Source organism: Lepidochelys kempii, chromosome 27 (genome assembly GCF_965140285.1).
Source record: "Lepidochelys kempii isolate rLepKem1 chromosome 27, rLepKem1.hap1, whole genome shotgun sequence".
NCBI classification, from domain to species: Eukaryota; Metazoa; Chordata; order Testudines; family Cheloniidae; genus Lepidochelys; species Lepidochelys kempii.
The window spans coordinates 6,264,020-6,290,697 of NC_136406.1; the positions used below are offsets into that span (position 1 = coordinate 6,264,020).

General features: G+C 48.6%; 1 long non-coding RNA gene across 1 annotated transcript; it reads right to left on the reverse strand.

The window, feature by feature from the left end:
* Positions 1-6,561: 6,561 nt before the first annotated feature.
* Positions 6,562-26,307, reverse strand: LOC140903768 (uncharacterized). Its single transcript, XR_012156337.1, has 3 exons — positions 26,136-26,307; positions 24,974-25,119; positions 6,562-6,861 (listed from the first exon to the last, which is right to left on the reverse strand). It is a non-coding gene; the product is annotated as an uncharacterized LOC140903768 (long non-coding RNA).
* Between the last annotated feature and the right edge of the window lie 371 nt (positions 26,308-26,678).

The following is a 26,678-nucleotide window of genomic DNA, read 5'->3' on the forward strand; positions in this document are numbered from 1 at the left end:
CGTGCTGGTGGGGGAGGGTATTATATGTGTTAAGAGTAGTGTTTAATATAGGAAAAATCTTAAGCAAATCAAATTGCACCATAGAATCTCCATGGATAGAAGTTCTGTGGCTGAACAATGGGAGTATAGCAGCTGGAATCTATTATCAACTGCCTGACCAGGATGGTGACAGTGATTGTCAAATGCTAAGGGAGATTAGAGAGGCTACACAACCAGAAGATGCAATAATAATGGGGGATTTCAGCTTTACCCATATTGACTAGGTAAATGTCATTCAAGGTGCAATGCAAAGATCACATTTCTAGACACCATTAATGACAGCTTCTTGGAGCAGCTAGTCCTGGCACCCACACCTGGGAGAGGCAATTCTTGACTGAGTCCTAAGTGGAGCACAGAATATGGTAACAAGAGCTGAGTTGCTCAGTAACAGTGACCATAGTGCAATTAAACTTAACATCCTTGCAGGGGAAATAACCCCCACCACGATAACGATTGCCTTTCGAAAGAATGAGGACACTAGTTAGATGGAAATTAAAAAGAGCGGTCAGAAGGGTAAAATGCCTGCAGGCAGCACAGAGAGTACTTAAAAACACCATGATAGAGGCTCAGACTAAATATATACCCCAAATCAAAAAAGACATTAGGAGGATCAAAATAATGCCAGCCTGGCTAAACAGCAGTGTAATGGAGGCCATTAGAGGCAACAAACGCATCCTTGAAAATTTGGAAATCAAATCCTAATGTGGAAAATAGGAAGGAGCACAAACTTGAGCGAGTAAAATGTAAAAGTAGAATAAGATGGGCCAAGAAGGAATTTGAGAAGCAACTTGCTAAAGACACACACATTACCAGTATTTTTTGTGTAAAGTACATTAGAAGCAGGAAGCCTGCCAAACAGATAGTGGGGCCACTAGATGACAAAGGGGTTAACAGAGCACTCAGGGAAAACAAGGCCATTGCAGAGAAGTTACATAATTTTTTTTCATCCATCTTCACTGCAGAGGATGTGGGGGAGATACCCACATCAGAGCTATTCTTTTTGGAAGACCAATCTGAGGTATTGTCCCAAAGCGATGTGTCAGTAGAAGAGATTTTAGAACAAATTGGTAAAGTAAGCAGTAATAAGTCACCAACAGCAGATGGGATTCACCCAAGTGTTTGGAAGGAACTCAGATCTGAAATTGCAGAACTACTCACTGTGGTGAGTAACCTGTTGCTTAAATCAGCCTCTGGACCAACTGGCTGGAGGGTAGCTAATGTAACCCCATTTTTAACTTCAGTACCAGGCCATACAAGGAAAGACTAAAAAGATTAGGGCTGTTCATCTTAGAAAAAAAGATGATTAAGGGGCATATGATAGAGGTCTCTAAAGTCATGAATGGGATAGAAAAAGTGAATAAAGAAGTGTTATTTACCATTTCACACAATACAAAAGCCAGGGGTCCCCTGATGAAGATAACAGGCAGCAGGTTTAATACAAACAAGTGGAAGTACTTTTTCACACAACTAACCTGTGGAACTCATTGCCAGGGGATGCTGTGGAGGTCAAAAGAATAATTGGCTTCAATTATGAATTAGATAAGTTCATGGAGGATTGGACCATCAATGACTATTAGCCAAGATGATCAGGGATGCAACCCCACGCTCAGTGTGACCCCAGACCTCTGACTGCCAGAAGCCAGGAGTGGAAAATGGGTGGATCACTCCAAAATTGCCCTGTTCTGCACCATCCCCCCTGAAGCCACTGTCAGAGACAGGGTAATGGGCAAAATGGACCATGGCTGGACACATTATGGCAGCATATGTTCTTATTATCCCCATGTTACAGATAGGGGATCTGAGGCACAGAAGAGCTGAGTGATTTATCAACGGTCAGGCAGGAAGGCTGGGGGGCAGAGCAGACTCAAACCCAGGTTTCCGAAGGCCTGGCTGTGTGCCCTAGCCACTGAACAATGCTTCCTTTCTTCAGATGACCCCTGGAATATTCCACCCGTCTCTCAGATCTGTGGGTTATAACAGGCTTTCAGCTCAGTTAGGCATCCATGGAGACCCATTTTCCTGGGGGTGAGGATTTCTTCGGGGAAGTTGGAAATTTTGGCTTACTGAATATAATATTATCTGATAATGAAATGTAAATAAAAAGCTAATAAATGGGACCTAACAGGTCATGTTAGCAGCAGGGGTAGCCAGTGAGGCAGAAAAGGGGTGTGTCCGAAGGAAGGGGTGGAGACAGTAGGAGTTTTTCCTGAGTCAGGACCACAGGGGTTAGCGATGGAAAAGCCCTATGTGATTCTGAACCTATAGCCTGGGGCTAACCCAGCTTGTTCCCTAGTGCTGTAAAAGCTATTTGCAATGAGACTAAGCCAGCAAAGCGGTTCTGGGCCAGCCCTGAATCTGACTGAAGCTGAGCTCAAGAGGCAAAACAGATCAAAGGAGAAAAACCTTTCTCAACGAGGCTGCAAAACACAGTCAGGCCCAGCCCAGAGCCCCTCACGCATTAATCTCTTCATCACTCCTCGGATCAGTCCTGCTCGAGTCACCGCCCATGCACCACTGACTCAGCTTTCTCATTTAATTTGTAGAATTATGTTCATTAAGGTGGCCCATTCTTAACTGACATATAGTTCACGTCCCTCTCCTCTTGTCTGCCATTGTCCGAAGGCTTCCGTAGGCAGGACTGTAGCAACTGAGCTCCACAGTTTGTGTGATTCGTTTATTTCTGATTTCTAGGCTCCTGTTTTAGGAGGAAATGTGGATTTTTAAGTGGTCTTTAAGAAACTGTTTCCCTTGATCCTCATTGACTGTTGAGCTCATGTAAACCCTGCATCCCCAGGAACGAGTTCCCAGAGATATTTGGAACCTGCTACAAACGTTTCACAGCACTGCACTTATGTTAAGTGCCAGGTGTCTTCACTGTGCCCTGGGCTCGGACCTGGGAGGATGAGACCTTTCCGTGAGGGAGAGTTTCCCAGCAGCGAGGTTAGCTGGAAAGAGTGTTAGCATAGCAGCGGCCAGGGGCATCACCTCACTGCTGCTCCCCTGAGACAGGTGCGGAAGTGGCAGGGGGGTCTGATGAGACCTGTGAGTAGTGCCCACTCAGTGGCACTAGCAGGAGGTGGAATTCAGGAGCAGCGCAGGCTGCGCCACTGAGTCAGTCGTGGGTTGAACGCCAGCCTGCAGCCCAAACCGAGCAGCATTGCCAAGGCCGGCTGCAGTTTACGGTCTGAGCCAGGGTAACGTAGGTGCTCATGGTGAGATATGCAGTGTAAATGCTTAGACAGATAGACTCGATTGTTTCTCTGCTGAGAGTCCACACGTGCCACCAAATTTGTCCCAACCCAGTGAGTAGGCAGCAGCCCAGTTCAACACACTCTGTTGGTTCAGGTAGATGTGACAGCTGCCCTGTCGGCTAGCACATTGGGATTGAACCAGGGAACTGCAGAGCTAAATACTCAACCTGCTGCAGCATCAAACTGGGGCGAGGCTAGACTCAGATGTTATTCAGACTGACACAGGGGGAGGGGGCTGTGACACACACTCACCGACATGGACAGCAGATGGAGAAAATAGTACCCATTGGGTTATATTTCCACCTCTGGCACAGACACACCAGCTGGACCACGGAGGCACCTTCTCCATTCCAGGCCTCAGTTTTCTCATCTGCAAAGTAGGGACAATCCTATGTGAGGCTTGATCAGCTGATGACTGTAATGTGCTTTGAGTTCCTCTGTGGGAAGTCACTGTTGCCATGCATGGGACAGCACAGAGAGCCCATGAGGCATGCTCGTTGCTGCTGTGTGTGTGAGGGTGCTTGGTGAATCTAATGTTGTGGCATGCCTGTCTCCTGGGCTGGGCAGGGTCTCACCTCCACTTTGCGTTCTCAAGCCAACCATGTTATCTGCTGTTTGATCCAACTTCCAAGCACTTTCAGGTTTGCTCTCACGCCAGGGTCAAAGGTGCCTGAAGTTCACGAAGGCCACAGGGCCAGTTCCTGATTTTCAGAGTCAGATTCTGAGCTCTGCCTGCTGGTGTCTATGGTGTCACACTGGGGTAAGATGGGCATAGTGAGATGAGGTCCTGAGACCACAGGATCGGATCCCCTTCCAAGTGGGGCCATTCGCCCACAAGCTATACAGGTGACGAGAGAAGTTTGCACAGTATTCACAGTCACACCTCTTCAGAAACCATGAGCCAAACTGCAAGAAAATCATGAAACTTTGAAAAGTTGGGAAATGGATTCTCTTTATGTGCCTTCTGGTTCTAGAGCTTTTGGGGGAGGGGCACGTTATCAAGCTTCCATTTTATTTTAAATTAGAGCTGTGAGTCCCATGTGATCCTGTGACTCCAAGCCCTGGGGCTTTAAGAAAAACATTAAACATCACAATGCTCATGATAAAACCATGAGAGTTGGTAAAGCTGCATTCAACTGGCACCGTGACCGCACTGGCCCATTCTGCAGCTGTCGGCACCAGCTGGATTCTATATTTTACAGGTGGGTTTAAATGGGCCACTTGAAGTTCCCTCTGCATTGCTGCATTGCTGACAGATCCTGGATTGCTCTAATGCATGGCACGCCCGAGTTATCCGAGCAAATTCTTAGACACCCAGGAGGAGATCCTGGCTCCATTGAGAGTTTTGCCCTTGATTTAGTGGGGCCAGGATTTCACCCCTGTTGTTTATCAATCTTTCCTATTTGCCCTGAAGGGGTAGGATTTTGCAGCAAGACTAAACGAACAGCTGATTTGTTTGCTGATTTGTCTAATGTCACCTGTATACTTTGGTGCCAAAGCAGGTATTTGCTAAGATCATTGGGCAAAGACCTGAGTAACATGGCTCATTAATGTTTATAGTTACATGTATTGGCAATAAAGGCTGAGACAAGGCCACTGCTCCTGTGTAGTTCAGAAGCAGAGTCTTTGACTGCAGCCTTTTGCTGCTGGGACAGATCCATGTGGGACAGATGAAAGGGTCTCATTCTCCTCCTGCTGACGCATCTGTTGGCTGGAGTGGAGTTTTTCCTATGGGAGGGAAAGAAGAACCAGGACTTGGGAGTCATTAACCGCTCTTGCCCAGGCCTCCCCTATTTGTGATGTCTGTGCTAGGCCTTTGGTTTTCTCTGTAAAGTGCCTACATGGAGAGATGGCAGCCATTTTGCCCTCAAAGGGAGCTGGCACACAGAGTCATACACACTGTGCTCTCTCACATGGGAAAATAACAAACTGCTGCTTCAGAAAGTGTGATGGTGCCATTTCCTAGCTAAATTCCTAGCTAAATCAGGTGTGAACTGGGGACCTCTAGAACTAAAAATAAAAATAAAATCCCATTGTGAGGGAATGCGCCCTTGTATTCACACCCTAGGAACTATTGTAATAATCTTATACCAGGCATGTCTTGTGAGGTATCATTTGAAAACTCATAACTTGTTGATCAGTAATATCATGGCAAAATGCATGTAGCAACATAGTGTATAAAATTATTAACATAAGTTGGAATCATGACTGATTTGTTTCCCAGATAAGTCTAGGGAGTGGCAAAGACAAAGGGCAAACTGATACCCCAACCAAGTGTCAACAAAGCTAATGTGCCATCACCTATCAAGTGGCCCTTCTTTGTCAAGAAAGGGGGCAGGAACAAAGAGATCTGCATTTTAGCAAAGGAAAGCATGAGGTCTCCTTCCTGCACCAGCCCCCCTCCCTGTCTCTTGGTTCTCAGCTGGAAATTCTTTTCAAAGAGGGACTGGAACCATAAAAAGGAGGGGCAACCCTTCAAAGGGACCCCTCCTTTATCTTGCTGCCTATCTCATTCTCTGCACCTGAGAGGATCAAGAAAACAGCTACTGGGCTCTGGAGAAATGGTCCTGACCTGAAGGATATGGTCAGTAATGCTGTTAGAAGCCGGTGGTGAGAAACTTTGCTTTAAATCTAATCTAGTTTGTGAAGTTAGGCACTAGAAAGCATTTCTCTGTATTCTTCTTGTAACCCTTTCTGACTCTTATGCTTCATTGTTTGTACTCACTTAAAATCTCTCTTTTGTAATTAATAAACTTTTTCATTGTTTAAGTGTCTGGGTAACTCCATTTAAGGTGGTAAACTGGTGTATATTGTTCCCTTAAAGGAATAGCTAACTTAATGTAACTTGCATAGTCCAAGAGAGGGCTGGGCAGATAGGACATACCTTTCTGGAGGAAGATCTGGGACTGGGGGTGTGTTGGGGTCACCATGCAATATAACCAAGGCTGATGAGAGCTGAGAATGGCTGGCAGGCTGCAGTCACATACAGATGCTCAGGGTGTGGCTTGCATGTGTAACCTTTGGGTGGGCTAGAGTTCACTTCACTGCCCTTCTCCAGTGCCAACCCCCTGGCCCCCAGCTCTCATTGAAGAGTAGCTGGAGACCCAGAGTTCAGTCTCTAAGGATTTTCAGCAACGATTGCACTGGGCCAACCTCCCCACATTCAAGTCCCAAAAGGAACGAAAGAAATGAATTTAATTCAATAACTTTATCAAATCTTATGATAAAGGAACAAATAATAATCTAATTTTTACAGCAGAACATGGCTATTTTATAATCCACAGACATTATCTTCATGGTTATACATAAACATAAATAAAGAAAACAAATTAAAATCTGAACAGTTCAGTCCCCACAGAAACATGGTGAGAAGAAACTGAGCGTTCCCAAAAGCGTAGGTTGAGTTCACCTAAGTCTCAGTTGGAGTCTTTGATCATGAAATCCACAGTCTGCTGAGTCTAAAACAACATCTTCCCCCCCTTGCTTGTAGGGCTCTTCAGTTGGATCCAGGCAGACTCTTCCTCTGCTGAAATCACTGCCAGCCAGTCAGCTGATGGATTAACCCACCACTCTGTTACATGGAATAGAAAAGTAAAAACTTGCTGAGGAAAACAGAGAGGTTTGGCGAAAATTTTCATTGAGGCAAAACCCTGATTTTTCTCTCAAAAAAAGTTTAATTGGAAAATTGTCAGCCAGCCTGACACATTAATTCTGCTCATCAGCTGGACAGGCTGTAACTGGCAGCAGAGCATGGGCGGCTCTGAACTCAGTCACTAAAGCACCGTAGGGCTAGAGCATGTGCAATGGGCAGGGAGCAGGCAGGGACTGGACAATACAGACAGGAACTGAACCTGGCTAAGTTGGTGACCCCGAAACACTGGGAGGGAGCAAATAAGCTGGGGAGTCAGCAGTAACAAAGCACCCTGTCGAGGGGCCAAGCAACTGCAGCTGCCCACACCCGATGGGAGCTTTTACCCTCCAGCTCTCCTAGTTCCTGATGCATGTCGCAGGTGCAGCAATCACTGCCCAAAGCTGTGAGGCTGCTCCCATGTCTGAGGACCCCTCTGACCCAAGGGGACAGGAATTCGTAACCACCCAGTCCTGGGTGTGCCTGGAAGGAGATGTGTATAGGTGTCAGTCCAGTGCTCACCAACACTATCTCATGGACTGCATGGGGGCACATCCTCTTCTGATCCCTGCAGGTGGGGTCGCAGGGACCAGGCTGGGGTGGCCTGGTTGGAGCGGCTCATCCCACTGCCATTTGGATGCACCCATGGGATAAAAGAGAGACTTCAGTTTCCAGGGCTGGGCAAATCTGCACCTGTCACCAGCCATAAAATCACATGGCTCCTCCCTACACCGCACGAGTGGCTGAGGAACAAATCTCCAGTCAGCTGGATCAGCCCTTCCATTAAGGAGAAGCCCAAAGCTCTGCTCTGAGGAGGGAGGTGGTGTTCCCCACCCTGCACAGAGCCCACGAACAAGCAGAAGAATCCTCGGCAACGTGATCAGAGGCTGAATTAGCAAAAGGCCCTGAAAAGAATAATGAGAAGGAGAGAGAAGCACTTCCCAGTCAAGGCAGCCTGTGGCAGGAGGGGGTTAAACCCCCCTCACAGGGCCTGCTTGGTCACTAATAGGAGAGCACAGTCTGACATCACGCATTGGCATGAGTTGCATGGAGCCGGGAACCCAGTCTGGCAGAGCGCTTTGGAGGCAGAACTCAGCTTCCTAATGGATCTCTCTTGGGACGAGTCTGTGTCAGGAAAAGGCCCCCAACATATTAAGCTTGAAATGCTGTGAAAGCTCCATCTCCTGCATCGTCCAGGCCCTGCTGCGATAAATCCGTATGCTGCATGCAAGAGGCACGATTCCTAGCTAAATCATTCACACCCTCCTCCCCTGATGTCTGGGGAGCAAGGTCTAGAACCCAGGTCCTTCAGATCTGCCAGGATAGGTGGCTTTCAACAGGCCCTGCTCACAGCTCCCACACTGAAAAGCGATGTCTCCAGAGCAGCATTGCAGCACCTTGTAATGAGCAATGTGTGTGCGAGTGGGGAGGCTGACACTGCTTCTGCCCTGGCTGGATCTGTCTGGAGCACTCCAGCCTCTGGGGCTGTTGAATCAGAACCTTTCCCTACAACGAAATTACTTTGAGATTTAAAGCAACCCCCTGCACTACTCAGGTGTCGAATTTTCTTTGCTTGATGGTTTGCCTTAGATCAGCGTTTCTGAAACGGGGGCTGGCCCAAAAGGGGGTCACAAGACTATTTACAGGGAGGTCATGAGAGTGGCAGCACCGCCACCAGCAGCAGCACAGGGGTAAGGGGGGGCCATGGTATGGGGGGGGGTCATCACAGCCTGAAATATTTTCAAAGGGGATCCCAGCAAAAAAGGCTGAGAGCCCCGGCCTTGGCTCTGGCTGTGTTGGATTGTGCCAGGGCAGCAGCAGAGCCAGTGAGAAAACCTGCCCTTCCTGTCTGCAAGCGGGTAAATTCTCAACAGCGTAAGAAACATAAGTTATTCACCGTAATTCACTTCCATGACAGCAGCACAGCTGCCCCTGGAATGGGAATTGTTTCTGAATTTAATAATCGGCACCAACGCACAGTGAGCCGATCCCATCCCAAACCCCAAGTGCATCACTGAGCTGGGATCCTAACCCACGCCTTGGTTGTCAGCTGCCCATGGGTATTTTAAAGCTATAAAACATCCTCTGAAGAAGGGTGCACATGCAGCTGCTCCATGGGCCCATAAATCACTGTCATGGCAACAGACCATGAAATGAAACAAATGGCTTCTCTCAGCAGGCTGCTCCATGGACACGGGCAAACAACCGGCTAAGACAATCACGGCTGCAGTGAATGGTTTGTGTCCAAACCCCTTTACAGGTGTTCATTTGGACACCCACGTGATCGGTTCTTGTGAAATGTGAAAGTAAGAAGGAAAGGAAGGACGATTTATGGGTTAGCTAGCTAGATGGATGGATGGGGATAGATAGAGGGGTGCATGGGGATGGGTAGGGCGATATAGAGAGAGTTTGTGTGTGTATGGACGTAGGTGCTGGAACTGGGGGTGCTGGGGGGACTACCACACCCTTTGGCTTTAAGTGGTTTCCATTATGTACAAGGTTTACAGTTTGGTTCTGTGGCTCTCAGCACCTCTACTATACACATTGTTCCAGCCCCCCTGTGTATGGGTATCTCTACAGATGGGGAAGTGTGGGGATATATAAGGAACAGAAACCTTTCCATCTGCCTTCGAGTGGGAGCTGAGCACCTCTCATGGCTCGTGTTTTCAATGGTGCGCAGCATGCTGGGCAGTGTCATTCTCCGTAGGAGCTGCTGAGCGCAGGATACTTTCGGAAATCTGTCCTAACATGTCCAACAAGGCTTGAATGTTGAATACTAGCAACAAACTGCTTCCAAAGAGGCCCCCAGCCAAGAACCAGTCGCTGGGTGATTTCAGAGAAGGTATAAATCTGAGCAATATCACCTCTTGTTTGCGGCCAGTTTGCAAAAAGAAAAACTGGTGCCATCCCTTAGCTGACTGATTGGCCCATTGTGCTTTATCTCCAGGGTCAGGATGAGTCGTTAGATGACTTGCAGGCACTGGCCTGTTTTACAGCCACGCTGGATTTGAAAACTTCTCTCTGTTTTACAGTGTGCGCAAGCAGGGAGTGATGAGGAGGCAGCTCTAATGGCATGTGGCGCGTGGCACACGTCCCACCAGGCTGCTCAGAGAAGGCACGTTAATTGCACGCTCCCGTTGCTGAGGATGCTCCTTCCAGGCCTCGGCACTGAAAGCAATAACCAGCTTTTGTCCCTCCCCTCGTCTCCAAGGGGAGGGGATCACTGCATTCAGGTTTGTTAGTGCCCTGCTGGGTGTCAAAATGCAGGTCCCTGGATTTCCGGGGGTATCAGAGTTTGTTCAAAAGGGGGGAACCCCCAGTGTGTGGGAGAGGCGGGTACTTGCTATAGACACAAGTGAGGGTCGCCACATGTGCACAGCAGCTGGGACCCTGCTGCAGACAATCAAAGAAAGAGAGACAATAAACAGAGAGCAAGGCGATCAGGCGCTAAAGGCGGAGGGAGTGCTCAGGGCTCTGGGATCCTGAGCCCTATTATCCAGGGGAACACAAGCAGCCTCAGGACAGAGCACCCACAACCTCCTCCTGGTCCCTCTCCTCCTCCCCTGGGGATTAGCCAGGTCTCCTTTTCTATCCTCAGATCCTCACACTCAGTGATTAAGGTCAGCAGAGCCCATGTCCCTGCCTTGGGACTGGCCCCCTGCAGACTCCTGTTGCTGACGCTGGCTCTGGTAAAGAGGGTGACTATGGTGGGGAGGAGAGGAGGAATCTGGATAAAACAGGGATCCCTGCACCGGGCCCTTCTGAAGCCTCCAGCCAAAACTTCAACACAACCCTGTCTGAGGGCAGAAAAGGACTAGTTAACTTTTTTCCAGTGTCAGTGCTGCTGAGCATCAAATCAACCCGCTGGAGCCTGACACCAAGCAAGCGAGCCCATCCCCATGGTGTCCTGGTGCCCAAACAGAAGCAGCAAGTACCAGGAATCTTTTGATAGAGCTTCAGAGGCGGTTAATCTGGGACCTTTCTTCTCCACACGGAACCTCCAAACCTTCAGTGTGTCGCTTGCCACCAGTGCAAAGGAACATTTGTGTGCTGGCAGATTCTACTGAGCACTCCCAGGTTTCAAGGACCATGTAGGAGACTTTTATTATCTTAGTACCTAGCAGCTTCGATGGAGATCAGGACCTCAGTGCACTCCATGCTGCACAGATACATCATAAGACTTAGCCCCTACCCCAAAGAGCTTACAGTCTGAAATGGAGAAATAGGGGTGAGCATGATTTGCCCAAGATCACACCCTAGGTCAGGGGCACAGCTGCAAAAAGCACCCAGCTATCCTGAGTTGCAGTCTAGTGCCCTAATCACTAGATGACACTGTTATACCCTGACACCCCAATATTCACCACTGTCATGTAATTAGGATATGTCTTATACAAAGTATGCCTTGTGAGGTGTCATTCTAAAAGTCTTGATCTCCTAGATAGCAATATCTCATTGGATTGTATGTGCTATCGTCCTGTGTGAAGTTATGAAGTTTGGCTAGTTGTTGCTGAAACATGTCCTGAGGTTGAAAACACCCACAAGCAGCCTTTCAGATACGACAATAAAAAGGCCAGACAATGCTAATGGCTCATTAAGGAAATGCACACAAGCACAAGGATTACCCCAGGAACTGTGTGCAATAGAAACCTCTCAGAGATAGCACTGCACAATGGGAACTGTTTGACCCAGGTCACAGCGAAAGAGCTTTCCAGCAAGTGGGGAGAAGGTATAAAAGGGGGGAAATGACTTTATGGAGGGACCTCACTCTCCCTACAACAACACACCTGGAAACACCTGAGGAACAAAGACTGAACTGTGGGAAGTGATGTTCCCAGGCTAGAAGGATCTTGGGAAAGCCAAGGCAACTTGTCCCTTAAGAATCTGCCAGCCTGTTTATTACTCAGGGTGAGAATTTGCTAATTTATATCTTTCCTATCTAGTGTGTTAAGCTCAGTTTGCAGTTTTTGTTTATTTACTAAGGTAATCTACTTTGATCTGTTTGCTATCCCTTATAATCACTTTAAATTGACCTTTTGTAGTTAATAAACTTATTTCTTGTTTATAACATAACCCAGTTTGTGCAATTCATATTGGGGGGACTGGGGGGGCAAGAATCTGTGCACATCTCTCTCCACATGGAGGGAGAGGGCGAATTTGTATGAGCGTGCGCTGTGTAGTTCTTTCTATACAGCGCAAGACAGTTATTATTTTGGGTTTATCTCCCAAAAGGGGTGTACATGTGAGTGCTGGGGGTCTCGTCTCTCGCAGAGCTGACTTCAGTCTGTGTCTGCAGCGGGGTGTGGCCCTACCTCTGTGTGTGTGTGCTGGAAAGAGGCTGGAGAGCCTAACTGAGCAAAACAGGGCTAGGGAATCCAGGCTGGTGGAGCGGGAGAGGCTCAGTGAAACCCCAGTACATCAGGTGGCATCCCAGAAGGGGGGTCCAACCCATCACAGACACCATTTATCCAGGCAGAAAAGGAACCGTTTGTGTAGGTGTCGCTGAATGAGGCCAAGCCTCATGGCTCAGTCAGGTGGGGTGGGGCTCCTCTTCTCCAGACATATGAAGAGCGGCTTACAACATCTCCATCTGCATGGCTGGAGACTGTGCTCGGCCGGCTCTGTAGCTTGGCACGGAGATATTAATTATACCTTAGTGCCTCTAAACCTACACCAGCAGATGCTCTTTCCATTTGTTATTTTAAATAAGAATTGGCCTGATGAAGCATTCCCAGTGCAGTAAGTCGGCTTCCCTTTTACCCAGGACTATGCAGGGCTGTTGTAGCTGTGTCAGTCCCAGGACGCTGGAGAGACAAGGTGGGTGAAGCAAAATCTTTTATTGGACCAGCTTCTGTTGGTGAGCGAGACACGAGTGCTTGAGCTTACACAGAGCTCTTCTCCGGGGCTGAGGGACTGACCCAGGGCTTGGCTAGTTTCATTTTATTTTTAAAAAGGAATCATAGAATCATAGAATATCAGGGTTGGAAGGGACCTCAGGAGGTCATCTAGTCCAACCCCCTGCTCAAAGCAGGACTGATCCCCGACTAAATCATCCCAGCCAGGGCTTTGTCAAGCCTGACCTTAAAAACTTCTGGGAAGGAGATTCCACCACCTCCCTAGGTAACACATTCCAGTGTTTCACCACCCTTGTAGTGAAAAAGTTTTTCCTAATATCCAACCTAAATCTCCCCCACTGCAACTTGAGACCATTACTCCTCGTTCTGTCATCTGCTACCACTGAGAACAGTCTAGAGCCGTCCTCTTTGGAACCCCCTTTCAGGTAGTTGAAAGCAGCTATCAAATCCCCCCTCATTCTTCTCTTCCGTAGACTAAACATCCCCAGTTCCCTTAGCTTCTCCTCAAAAGTCATGTGTTCCAGTCCCCTAATCATTTTTGTTGCCCTCCGCTGGACTCTTTCCAATTTTTCCACATCCTTCTTGTACTGTGGGGCCCAAAACTGGACACAGTACTCCATATGAGGCCTCACCAATGTCGAATAGAAGGAAATGATCACGTCCCTTGATCTGCTGGCAATGCCCCTACTTATACATCCCGAAATGCCATTGGCCTTCTTGGCAACAAGGGCACACTGTTGACTCATGTCCAACTTCTCGTCCACTGTAACCCCTAGGTCCTTTTCTGCAGAACTGCTGCCGAGCCATTCGGTCCCTAGTCTGTAGCGGTGCATTGGATTCTTCCATCCTAAGTGCAGGACTCTGCACTTGTCCTTGTTGAACCTCATCAGATTTCTTTTGGCCCAATCCTCCAATTTGTCTAGGTCCCTCTGTATCCTAGCTCTACCCTACAGCGTATCTACCACTCCTCCCAGTTTAGTGTCATCTGCAAACTTGCTGAGGGTGCAATCCACACCATCCTCCAGATCATTTATGAAGATATTGAACAAAACTGGCCCCAGGACTGACCCTTGGAGGACTCCACTTGATACTGGCTGCCAACTAGACATGGAGCCATTGATCACTACCCGCTGAGCCCGACAATCTAGCCAACTTTCTATCCACCTTATAGTCCATTCATCCAGCCCATACGTCTTTAACTTGGTGGCAAGAATACTGTGGGAGACCGTGTCAAAAGCTTTGCTAAAGTCAAGGAACACGTCCACTGCTTTCCCTTCATCCACAGAGCCAGTTATCTTGTCATAGAAGGCAATTAGATTAGTCAGGCATGACTTGCCCTTGGTGAATCCATGCTGACTGTTCCTGATCACTTTGCTCTCCTCTAAGTGCTTCAGAATTGATTCCTTGAGGACCTGCTCCATGATTTTTCCAGGGACTGAGGTGAGGCTGACTGGCCTGTAGTTCCCTGGATCCTCCTTCTTCTCTTTTTTAAAGATGGGCACTACATTAGCTTTTTTCCAGTCATCTGGGACCTCCCCCGATCGCCATGAGTTTTCAAAGATAATGGCCAGTGGCTCTGCAATCACATCCGCCAACTCCTTTAGCACTCTCGGATGCAACGCATCCGACCCCATGGACTTGTGCTCGTCCAGCTTTTCTAAATAGTCCCGAACCACTTCTTTCTCCACAGAGGGCTGGTCACCTCCTCCCCATGCTGTGCTGCCCAGTGCAGTAGTCTGGGGGCTGACCTTGTTCGTGAAGACAGAGGCAAAAAAAGCATTGAGTACATTAGCTTTTTCCACATCCTCTGTCACGAGGTTGCCTACCTCATTCAGGAAGGGGCCCACACTTTCTTTGACTTTCTTCTTGTTGCTAACATACCTGAAGAAACCCTTCTTGTTACTCTGAACATCTCTTGCTAGCTGCAACTCCAGGTGTGATTTGGCCTTCCTGATTTCACTCCTGCAAGCCGGAGCAATATTTTTATACTCATCCCTGGTCATTTGTCCAATCTTCCACTTCTTGTAAGCTTCGTTTTTGTATTTAAGAGCAGCAAGGATTTCACTGTTAAGCCAAGCTGGTCACCTGCCATATTTACTATTCTTTCTACACATCAGGATGGTTTGTCCCTGTAACCTCAATAAGGATTCTTTAAAATACAGTCAGCTCTCCTGGACTCCTTTCCCCCTCATGTTATTCTCCCAGGGGATCTTGCCCATCAGTTCCCTGAGGGAGTCAAAGTCTGCTTTTCTGAAGTCCAGGGTCTGTATTCTGCTGCTCTCCTTTCTTCCTTGTCTTATGATTCTGAATTCGACCATTTCATGGTCACTGCCTCCCAGGTTCCTATCCACTTTAGCTTCCCCTACTAATTTTTCCTGGTTTGTGAGCAGCAGGTCAAGAAGAGCTCTGCCCCTAGTTGGTTCCTCCAGCACTTGCACCAGGAAATTGTCCGCTACATTTTCCAAAAACTTCCTGGATTGCCTGTGCACTGCTGTATTGCTCTTCCAGCAGCTATTAGGGTTATTGAAGTCTCCCATGAAAACCAGGGCCTGCGATCTAGTAACTTCTGCGAGTTGCCGGAAGAAACCCTCGTCCACCTCATCCCCCGGTCTGGTGGTCTATAGTAGACTCCCACCACGACATCACCCTTGTTGCTCACACTTCTAAACTTAATCCAGAGACTCTCAGGTTTTTCTGCAGTTTCATACTTGAGCTCTGAGCAGTCATACTGCTCCCTTACATACAGTGCAACTTCCCCACCTTTTCTGCCCTTCCTGTCCTTCCTGAACAGCTTATATCCATCCATGACTGTACTCCAGTCATGTGGGTTATCCCATCAAGTCTCTGTTATTCCAATTACATCATAATTCCTTGATTGTGCCAGGACTTCCAGTTCTCCCTGCTTGTTTCCCAGGCTTCGTGCATTTGTATATAGGCACTTGAGGTAACCTGCTGATCGCCCCTCTTTCTCAGTATGAAGCAGGAGCCCTCCCCTCTCACGCGCTCCTGCTTGTGCCTCCTCCCGGTATCCCACTTCCCCACTTACCTCAGGGCTTTGGTCTCCTTCCCCCGGTGAACGTAGTTTAAAGCCCTCCTCACTAGGTTAGCCAGCCTGCTTGCGAAGATGCTTTTCCCTCTCTTTGTTAGGTGGAGCCCGTCTCTGCCTAGCACTCCTTCTTGGAACACCATCCCATGGTCAAAGAATCCAAAGCCTTCTCTCCGACACCACCTGCATAGCCATTCGTTGACTTCCATGATTCAACGGTCTCTACCCAGGCCTTTTCCTTCCGCAGGGAGGATGGAGGAGAACAGGTAAAAAACCCTCAAAAATAAAACATGGTGTTTCATTTCAGGTTGAAGGCAAAATGTTTTTCACTTTTTTGGTTAACGGAAAAATTCAAATGTTCACCAAAACATTAGATGTTCATGTGGCTCCAGCAATAAGGCCTTTTGTTCTCAAATCTTCACAAGAAAAATCCTGATTTTTTGACACACTGCAAATCCTGCAGTTGCCTAACTGGAGAAGCAAAGGAGAATCAGAACTAGGCTGAATCTATCTGGTCTGCAGCTCTGCTCTCTTGCCTTCTACAACACCCGATGCAGTTGCTCCCTTTGAGGGAGCATTAGCATTGGGGATATGCAAAGTCACATTCCTTTTAAGGGCCGGCAGTGTTACCTCAGGAAGCATCCACAAAGAAGCCATGGTCTAGTTGCTACAGCATGGGAACATGATCTGGAAGATCTGGATTCTTCTTCAAGTGCATGTTGGTGTGGATTCTGCCATAGGTGTGCCTGAGCCCCAGGCATGCAGGTTGGAGGCTTTTGAATAGCTGTGTCCGAGGCAACATGTGCACCCTGTGCCTCCTTGTGCATTCATGTGAGGGCTTAAGGAGGTGAACCAGCCCTCCCTCAGTTACCTCTTCCTGCCCACGGCAGCTGGATGGGACCCAGCAAACATTCCACCTGCTGTTCTCTTCAGAGCTACAAAACCTTGGTTGTTCTGAAATCTTCAACGAAGACCGTCCCTCTGAACTCGAGGGCACGGATGTGGGGACCCGCACGAAAGCCTCCTAAGCTTATTCCTACCAGCTTGGATTACAAACTTCCCCAAGGCACAAACCCTTTGTCCTTGGGCGGTATGCTGCCACCATCAAGTGAGTTAAACAAAAAAAGATTCAGGAAAAGGACCACTTGGAGTTCCTGGTTCCCTAAAATATCCCCCCAAGCCCTACACCCCCTTCCTGGGGAGGCTTGAGAATAATCTACCAACAAATAGGTAAACCAGATTCTTAAAAAACAGAACTTTATTATAAAGAAAAAAAAAGGAAAAGCAACACCTCTGTAAAATCAGGATGGAAGGTAACTTTACAGGGTAATCAGATTCAAAACACAGAGGATTCCCCTCTAGGTAAAACTTTAAACTTACAAAAAACAGGGATAAACCTCCCTCTTAGCACAGGGAAAATTCACAAGTTGAAAACAAACGGTAATCTAATGCACCCTGCCTTATTTACTTACTCTTTTTGCAATATTGAGACTCACTTTAGGATGGTTTATAAGAGAAGGAGTTTTCTGACCTGGTGCTTCTCTGCTTCCCAAGAGAACACACCAACAAAGCCTTCCCCCCACTCCCAATTTGAAAGTATCTTCTTTCCCCATTGGTCCTTTTGGTCAGGTGCCAACCAGGTTATTTGAGATTCTTAACCCCTTACAGGTAAGGAGGAATTCTGGGCTACCTTAGCTATATGGTTATGACACATTCAAAAAAAAAGAAGTATCTAAATTAATCTGACTAACCCTCAGTACAACCCCCTTCCCACCCCCTGTGCAGTAGGATAAGGCACTTTGTGCTAACTGCAGCTCATGTGGCAGACCCTAAGCCATCCTGTCCGTCTTGCAATGGTCTCATCCCCCTGGCTGATGGACACCATCAGAACTTTTGTTCCAAAGGGGGCATGGAATGCAGAATCATTACCAGAAGCCTTCCTTCGGCAGTGGAATCAAGGCTTTCTTTCTGCCAAGCTCTGTGGTCCCCAGGGTAATATCCAAAGTCTAACGAGACAGAACCATGATTGTTCTCAGAGCTTCCTGCTTACAAAGGCAGTTCTGGCTCTCAGATCTGCTGCAGACGCCCAGACTGCCTAGACCTGATCTCCCAGCCCCATGGACAGATACCCCATCCAGATGCTGAAGTCCCTGCCCCTGACAGCGCTGGCTGGTTAAGTACCAAGGACAGGGACTTCTCTGGACAGGTCCAGAAGATCCTGATACAGAGTTGGAAGATACCCTCCAGAAAGACTTGTCCATCAAATTGGAAGAGATTCTCTGTATGGATGGCCCAGCATGACCTAGACCCTGTGCAGGTTACAATACTGAAGATCCTCGACTACTTACTGCATTTGACTACTACTCGCGTCAGCTTTCCATTCTGCTCCATTACGGTTCTCCTGAGAGTGTGCTCTGCTTAACAGCGACCTGTACAGTCATGCTCTGTCTTCTCTCACTCAGCGGTATCAAAGTTATCCAAGGGTCCACTGCATACTTACTCACTGGCCGGGGAACCTGCTTCTGCCTGGGACCTTAGCACTGTCCTCTGGAGACTTCTGGGGCTTCCCTTCAAGCCCCTGTCAAAAGGCTCCTTACTTCATCCCATGCTGAAGACAGTCGTCCAAGTCACTCTCACATCAGCCAGGAGATCGCGGGAGCTCCAGGCCCACTGGTCCCTGCACAACATGTCACAGGGACTAGACGGTGTTGAAACCTCACCCTAAATTCATCCCCAGGGTGGTCTCCAGGTTCCCTCTCACTCCAGCAGTTCACTTGCCTGGATTCTCTCTGAAGGCTTGCTCTCCGCTGGGAGAGAGGATGCTGCATGGGCTGGACATTTCCAGAGCCCCACTTTACTACACTGGCAGAGCCAAGTCTCTCCATTGACTGCCGGCTTTAGCTGGCCTTTCCAAAGGCCATCTCATCGCAAAGCACGTCTAAGCGGATAACAGTCGTGCTGGGTTACCTGCTGGCTGGTGTATTGCTCCCACGGAGCATCGGGCTCACTCCTCCGGAGCTCAAGGACCAATTTCTGAAATCTGCCAGGCGGCGATACGGAGTAACCCACTGAGCTTCCTCCCACACCTGCACTGGACTCGCCCCCAGGGCAGATGCCCAGGCTGGGAAAGCAGTGTCACATCGCTGTATGACTGACACAGCCGGTGGTCCTCATCCATAGGCGCCGACTTTGTGGGGGCTCCGGGGCTGGAGCACCCATGGGGAAAAATTAGTGGGTGCTCAGCACCCACTGGCACCAGGCAACTGTTTAGGGGGACAGGGGGCCCGGGGCCCGTGGGCCCCATCAGCTGTTCAGCGGGGCTGTCGGGGGCCGATCAGCAGGGTTTTGCAGAGCTGGGAGCCACCGCCGATCAGCTGTTTTTGGCTCCGAGCTGCGGCGCTGATCCGCGTGGCCTAAACAGCTCTTCCCGGCAGGGCTGTTTCGCTGGTTTTTGGCCACCAGCCAGTCAGCAACAGGGACGCTGCTCCTGGGGCAGGGGCTGAGTGACCCCCCCGCCACCACCCACCTCCTTCTCCTGCCTGCTTCTTGTGGGTGGCAGGCTGCTTTGGGTGGCGCTGCCGCTGAGCAGCTCCCAGCCTCGCCCCAACCTCTCGGCCAACTAACGGCAGCAGCAGCAGCATCTGGCAGGGGGCTCAGTCAGAGGCATCTCCAAAAACATCCCCCGGACACCCCACCACCACAGAGAGACTGAGAGTACCAGCCCCCGCCGGGCAGCTGGACCGGGACGGGCATGGGGGGGACATCTCCTGGGCTGCGGCGGGGATGCATCCGATGAAGTGAGCTGTAGCTCACGAAAGCTTATGCTCAAATACATTGGTTAGTCTCTAAGGTGCCACAAGTACTCCTTTTCTTTTAGCACAATCTCATAATTTCATACACTTTAATGATGTACATATTTCGACAGAACAGTGGGTTTCAGCAAATCATAACCTTTCCCATGATACCTTACATGGCATGTTTTATATGAAATATAAAGAATATATACAAATGATGAATATGGGGCTTACAGAGCACAGTACGCCACCCCCCACCCCCGAGGTATAGAGCGGTGGCTCTCAAACTTTTTTACCGGTGATCCCTTTCACATAGCAAGCCTCTGAGTGTGACCCCCCCCCTTATAAATTAAAAACACTTTTTATATATTTAACACCATTATAAATGCTGGAGGCAAAGCAGGGTTTGGGGTGGAGGTTGACAGCGCGTGACCCCCCACGTAATAACCTCACGACCCCCCCAAAGGGTCCCGACCCCCAGTTTGAGAACCCCTGGTATAGAGTGTCACAGCTAGAAACTCCAAGGCTTGGGACTTTTAAAAGGAGAGTGGACAAAACATGCAGTAAGGATCAGCCCTGCATTGGCAGGGAGATGGACTGAGCCAGGATGATCACAGAGGGCTTTTTCCCCTGGAACTTCTATAATTCCATCCCACTCTCCTGGGAGTACAAATTCTGGCACTAAAGACCTGGTGCCTGGATCCCACATTGCCTTGCACTGGGATTGGGAATTAGTGCCCTGACGTGCAACTCCTCCTGTTGGGCCAGTGTAGAGCCTGCTGTTAGTACAGCTATTTGCAGGTGCCCTTGTGTTTAGGTGAACCCTTGGACTCAGTCCCTGAGTGTAGCCCCGCTCAACTGAGAGCTCAATGGACACTACGATCGTGTTGTGTGGATCCCAGGGTGCTTGTCCTGTGAACGTTCGGCATGCTCCCAGGGCTATATTCATCTCATCGCGCTGCTAGTGCAACTTCCTTGGTGTAATGATGACATTATGCCAAGATGAATCCTGAAAATAGTGCCCTGGTGTGACGGTCACTCTGTGCTGTTTGTGTGAATCCTGCATTTTTGTACGCTGTGTTGTTGTAGCCCTGTTGTTCCCAGGAAATTAGAGAGACAAGGTGGGTGAGGTAATATCTTGTATTGGAGCAACTTTTGTTGGTGAGAGAGAGAGAGACGAGCTTTGGAGCTTTCACAGAGTTCTTCTTCCTGAAGAAGGGTTCTGTGAAAGCTCAAAAGCTTGTCTCTCTCACCAACAGAAGCTGGTCCAATAAAAGATATTACCTCACCCATCTTTCTTCTCTAATGTGAATAGCCTCCCTCCAAAACTGGCAGAGGTGCTCGAAGGAGGGGGCGGAGAGGAGCGAGCGGTGGGCAGGTGGGGGGAGGGGCGGAGTGGGGGTGGGGCCTCAGGAGGGCACCCACCGGCAAAACCAAAAGTCAGCACCTATGTCCTCATCCCACTATCCAGAGGGGGTGCAGCTTGCCAGTACCTATGGCAGGGCCCACACTGGAACACACTTGAAGAAAAGAGAATAGTTACTTACCCTACAGGAACTGATTTAGTTGGGGATTGGTCCTGCTTTGAGCAGGGGGTTGGACTAGATGACCTCCTGAGGTCCCTTCCAGCCCTGATATTCTATGATTCTATGAACTGGGACTTTTGAGATGTTGTTGTCACTGTCCCACAGCCTGCTCCATCCTCATTTTCAGGGTACTCAGCTATCAGGGACTTTGACTTGTGTGAGCCCTGAGGGAGGGTCACAGTTGCTCCGGTACATGAGCACGAGGAGCCACAGGACACATGCAGCTGTGACTATTTAAAAGACTGTGATCTCCAGTGCATGTGCCCCGACAGTGGGGTTTGTACCAATTGCATCTCAAAGAACCTATCAGGGATTGGGGGGTGGGAATTCTTGAACCCTGCATCTCCAGACTCTGTAGCACTAACATGTTCCCCCCTGCCAGTCAAGGAGAGGCTAACTAGGGTCAGCACAGGAGCTGAACTCAGACAGCGGGCCCCGGTCCTAGGAGCTGATTGGCAGAACACTGGGGGCTCTGACTGGTCCACAGCCCCTATTTAAACGCAGCCCCTGGGATGCACTCTGCTCTGGGCTGTGTGCCTTGTGCTTCCTGTTCCCTGGCTTGACCTCCTGGGATCCTGACCCAGCTGGACACTGGTTATTGATCTGTGGTTCTGCTCTAAAGTTTGTCTCCAGATGGCCTCACCATGCCTGACACCTGGCTTTCAGTTTTGGTATCTGACCTGGCCTGACTCTTGACTCCTGCTTTGACCACTAGGTGAGACCACCCACATCCTGGTCACAACAGAACCACTGTTAGTATAGGGCAAGTAACCTTCTGGCTAGTCTCAGCTCTGCTCTGCGACCCTGGGCAAGTACTTCCCCTCTGTGAGCCACAATTTTCTCATCTCCAAAGGGAGATAATAATTCCGACCTTCCAGGGATATTGAGACCTCATCCATTAATGTCTCCAAAGTGCTTTGGAGATCCTTAGATTGAAGGAGCTGTGGAGGTACAAAAGCTTTAATAGTCTGGGTGGGACTCTCCTCTCAGGAGCGAAGATGGTATGTTTTGGAGCACTGGAGGCTTAGCACCACTCTCTGTGTAGGTTACTCTGTAACATGCAGATGCCAGCCCCTGTTGGTTCCTGTGGCATTGTATCCCTGCCCACACCTGTGTGTCTTTATGCCCAATGCCAGCTGCATCTGTCCTCGAGTGCCAGCCTGCAACGTACAAACGGCTGAATGGAAAGTTGTGTTTGTAGAAGATGCTCTGAGTGGATATTCAGCCCTCTCCAAATGGGGCTTGATATTTGCTGTGCATGGATCACACCCATGTGGGACTGGCCAGGATGAGGTTAGCATGTAGCTGGGGAGGTGTGGGTGATGCCAGCAATGAGCTTGCTTCCCACTGCAGCATCCCGAAGAGGGTGTCATTCTATCTAGACATTATCCTGTGGCACAGCTGACCTTTCCCAGACACACACAGGCCATGGAAGAGAGGATTTGGCATGCACATGTGAATTACAGCTGCAGATGTTCAAAGGAATGCTGCACTCTTCATAACTGGCAGCATGGCTCACCCTAAACGAATTGAAGAGTGACAGAGCAAGATAAATTGCTTGTGGTTTTTTTAATGCATTCAGGAGTTTGTTTTTAAACCCCTCTGTGAGTGAGGTCTGGCTGGATCCACTAAATAACTAGATAACTGAGTTATTCCATTTGCACTGGGATTTCAAAGAAAAGGGCGAGAGCATGGGTTTGCTTTATGCGTTTAATTTCCCATGACAGTGGGCCAGCAGACAAACCTGCACCGAGAAACTGCCCCCAGGGATCTTTATCCTGCAAATTAGTTCCCCTGTTTGATAAATTGGCTTCAAGTCTCTGGCCCCAGATGGCAGTTTTGATCTGGTTTTGATACCCAGGCTTATGGAAAAATCCTAGAGCCTTTAAAAGGGAACTGGTCCAGCCCACTTCTGCCTTATTAAGAGCCTGGGGATGGGGCCTGCTACAGGGCAGACACCTTCTAAGAGGGGGGTGTTCAGGGATCAGCGTGGAGTGGAAGGAAGTGGTGTGAGACAGTAAGAAAGCACCAGCCTGCTGCTGAGAGCAGAAGGCTGCAGGAAAGTTGTGAGACGCCAGGGGAACAAGACTTCAGCCAGGTAGGGCTGACAGTGGCCTGCGAAAGGTTTGACTTTATGGACTTTGAGTTTTGTTCTGAACTTGTATGTCAATTTCCCCGGTCCCCAAGGAGCAGTGTCTGCACAGGGAGAAGTCTGTATGGAGTTTATTAAGGAGACTCGAAGAGAGGGAAACTGAGGCAGGCTGCCTGCAGAGTGGCCTCCTGACTCAAGGAGATGCAACGGTGGTGGCTGCTCTGTTACAGAATCTAATGGAAAGTGATCGCCTTTCTATGGGTTCTGGGAGCCTCAGAATTTACTGGGGAATAAGATCCCCACTAATCAAGTTCTACAGGGCTTTGAACAGCCCTATCAGAGAAAAGGTTAACCTCTATATTCCCTGGGCCTGATCCTCCAGCCCTCTAAGCCTACTTTGCACTTTTCACCAGCTCCAGCCCAGCAAGAGTCTCAACTGGCATAAAGCCATCAAACAATAATACAGTGAACAAAGCCAGGCCTCATTATTGGTCTTGTAGGAGCTGCACCTTGGGCAATATTTCCTGCTGCAGTGGGTATTGCTTTCCTTCTCTCAGGGGAATCAGTGGAGAATTCACTTCTCAGGTCCCTATGGCAGATCTGAAACCCTGGATCTCTGTGGACTCCTGTCATAAATATAAAGGGAAGGGTAAAAACCTTTATGTATGCAGTAATATAAAATCGCTCTTGGCCAGAGGTACAGAATCCCCTTACCTGTAAGACATTAATCAATTCAATTAACCTAGTTGGCATCTGACCAGAAGGACCAATGGGGAAAGAAGATACTTTCAAATCTGGGGTGGGAGGGAAAGGCTTTGTTTTGGTGCTGTGTGTTTGGTGTTCTCTCGGGAGACAAAGAGAGAGACCAAAGTAATCCAGCTCCTACTGAATGATACCTCTAATATTACAGAAATAGTAAGTGATAGCAAGAAAATGCGTTAGAGTATCTTTTGTTTGAGCTTGTGAATTTTCCCTGTGCTAAGAGGGAGGTTTATCCCTCTTTTTTGTAACTTTAAAGTTTTGCCTAGAGGGGAATCCTCTGTGTTTTGAATCTGATTACCCTGTAAAATTATCTTCCATCCTGATTTTACAGAGGTGCTTTTTTTATTTTGTTTTTATAATAAAATTTTGTTTTTAAGAACCTGATGGGTTTTTAGGATCCTAAAAACCAAAGGGTCTAGTTTGTGCTCACCTTGTTTACCTATCTGGTTGATAGATTATTCTCAAGCCTCCCCAGGAAAGGGGGTGAAGGGCGTGGGAGGATATTTTAGGGAAACAGGAACTCCAGGTGCTCCTTTTCCTGAATCTTTGTCTAACTCACTTGGGGGTGGCAGCAGTACCCGTCCAAGGACAAGGAAGGATTTGTGCCTTGGGGAAGTTTTTAACCTAAGGTGGTAGAAATAATCTTAGGGGGTCTTTCATGCGGGTCCCCACACCTGTACCCCAGAGTTCAGAGTGGGGAGGAACCCTGACATCTCCACTGAAGAGGGGGAGGTGTAAGCCAGGGTAGCATCGGGCTACCTCAATGGGAATTCCATGCATGTGGGAGGTCCAACCCTGCAAGCCTTTCACCATGTACCTCCCACTAATGTCCAGGGAACTGGACCCAGGGAAAGTATGAGATCAACAGTGAATTTTGAAGTAGGTGTATGGCCAAGATCAATGGAAGTTAGGAGTCCAAATACCTTTGAGGATCGGGGTCTACATTCTTTATCCTCTGTCCTCTGTTTTCTTTTGCTCTGTGATTGATCCTTATACAAACCTCTAAGAACAGATCTCAAGCTCATAGCGGATCAGTTTGAATGTTGCTGTAATTCCTCCAGAACGCAGTCTGAATTAAAATAAAATAAAAAAAAACACATTAGCATAAAAGTGTAGCTTCAGTCAGAGAGCTTGATGAAGATGCTGACATCAAAGGGAACAACCATGTAACACAACTAATACTGTGCATCATTTGGGATAATTGTCAATTAATTTGAACAGCGCGATTCCCCTCTGAAAGCTAATGAAAATTCCCACAGAGCACACTTTGGGAGATGTATAGTGACAGGGTGGACAAGATTCATCTTCTCTGATGTGCTGCTTGTTTCTCTTTATGTGTCTTAAAACCCTGTCTGCAAAGTAAAAGTCCGGCTGGGAGGAATATGCAAACCCTGCATGTTCACCAACTTCTCTCCTTCAGGCGCCTCTGTGGCGTGGGCCCCACAGACCTTCTGCAGAGCACGTCCAAGCATCAGAACAAGGGTCTCTGCATTGGTAAAGCCAGCGTCACCTTTACTGCTTTTCTGTCTATCCCCTTCACAGTCCTCCATAGATTTGCTTCACTCATTGTCTCTGTTCTTCCATCCACTGCCCATGCCTCAGCTCTCTAGCCCCTTTGCTGGATTCCCCCATGCTTGGTGGCTGGTTAGGGCTTTCTGATTCAACCGATCATTGCCCATGTAGGTTAGGGGATGATTTCCCCTGGTATTCCCAACTGTACTGAAAAAGACACTAAACCATCTTAGATTTTTCTCATCCTGGGGCTGGTGTTATTTATTATCCTGTGACACCTTTGGTCTGATAGTTGGTCCATTCCTCCCCCAGCTTCACTGCCTTCTTGTCTAAACTCCCAGCTGCCTTCTGTCCCCTTTGCTGGTTCCACGCCCATCCCCTTTCTCCTCCATCCCCCTCACTGGCTCCTCAGATCCAGTTCAAACTCAGCTTCCTGCTCTGCACAGCTCTCCATAAACTCACTCCACCCACCTTCTCTGCTTTTCCAGTGACCTACATCCCCACCACCTCCATTCTGCCCCTCTGACTTCCCCTGCCCCACCCCTCAGCTTCTCAGTCTAGGCCTCTCCTCACCACGCATCACAGGCAGGGCTGCTCCAGCACTTGTGATGCTCTGGCGTGGGTCCTTTCCACCGCTTGCCCTCCACATGCTTTCATCCCCAGGGCCTGCCATTAACTCCAAAGCGTTTTGTGACTCTGTGCATGAGAGACACAGGAGAGCCAATAAAATGCAGGTGGGTGATAAAATTCCCTGTGCACCAGAGTCATAAATGGGAGAAACCATTCATAGAATCATAGAATATCAGGGTTGGAAGGGCCCTCAGGAGGTCATCTAGTCCAACCCCCTGCTCAAAGCAGGACCATCCCCACTTTTTGGCCCAGATCCCTAAATGGCCCCCTCAAGGATCTAACTCACAACCCTGGGTTTAGCAGCAGAAAGGCACTTTGCATTTAAATATTTTATTGGCAACCTATATAACAACCCCCTGCTTGTAAATAGAATGATGATGTCTTATTTTGTTATACGTAATTGAAACCCTGTGATGGCACTCAGCAAACAGACACACAGTTTACAAGGGCAATTGCCTCTGGTGCCTTCCAGTAAGTCTAGGATCT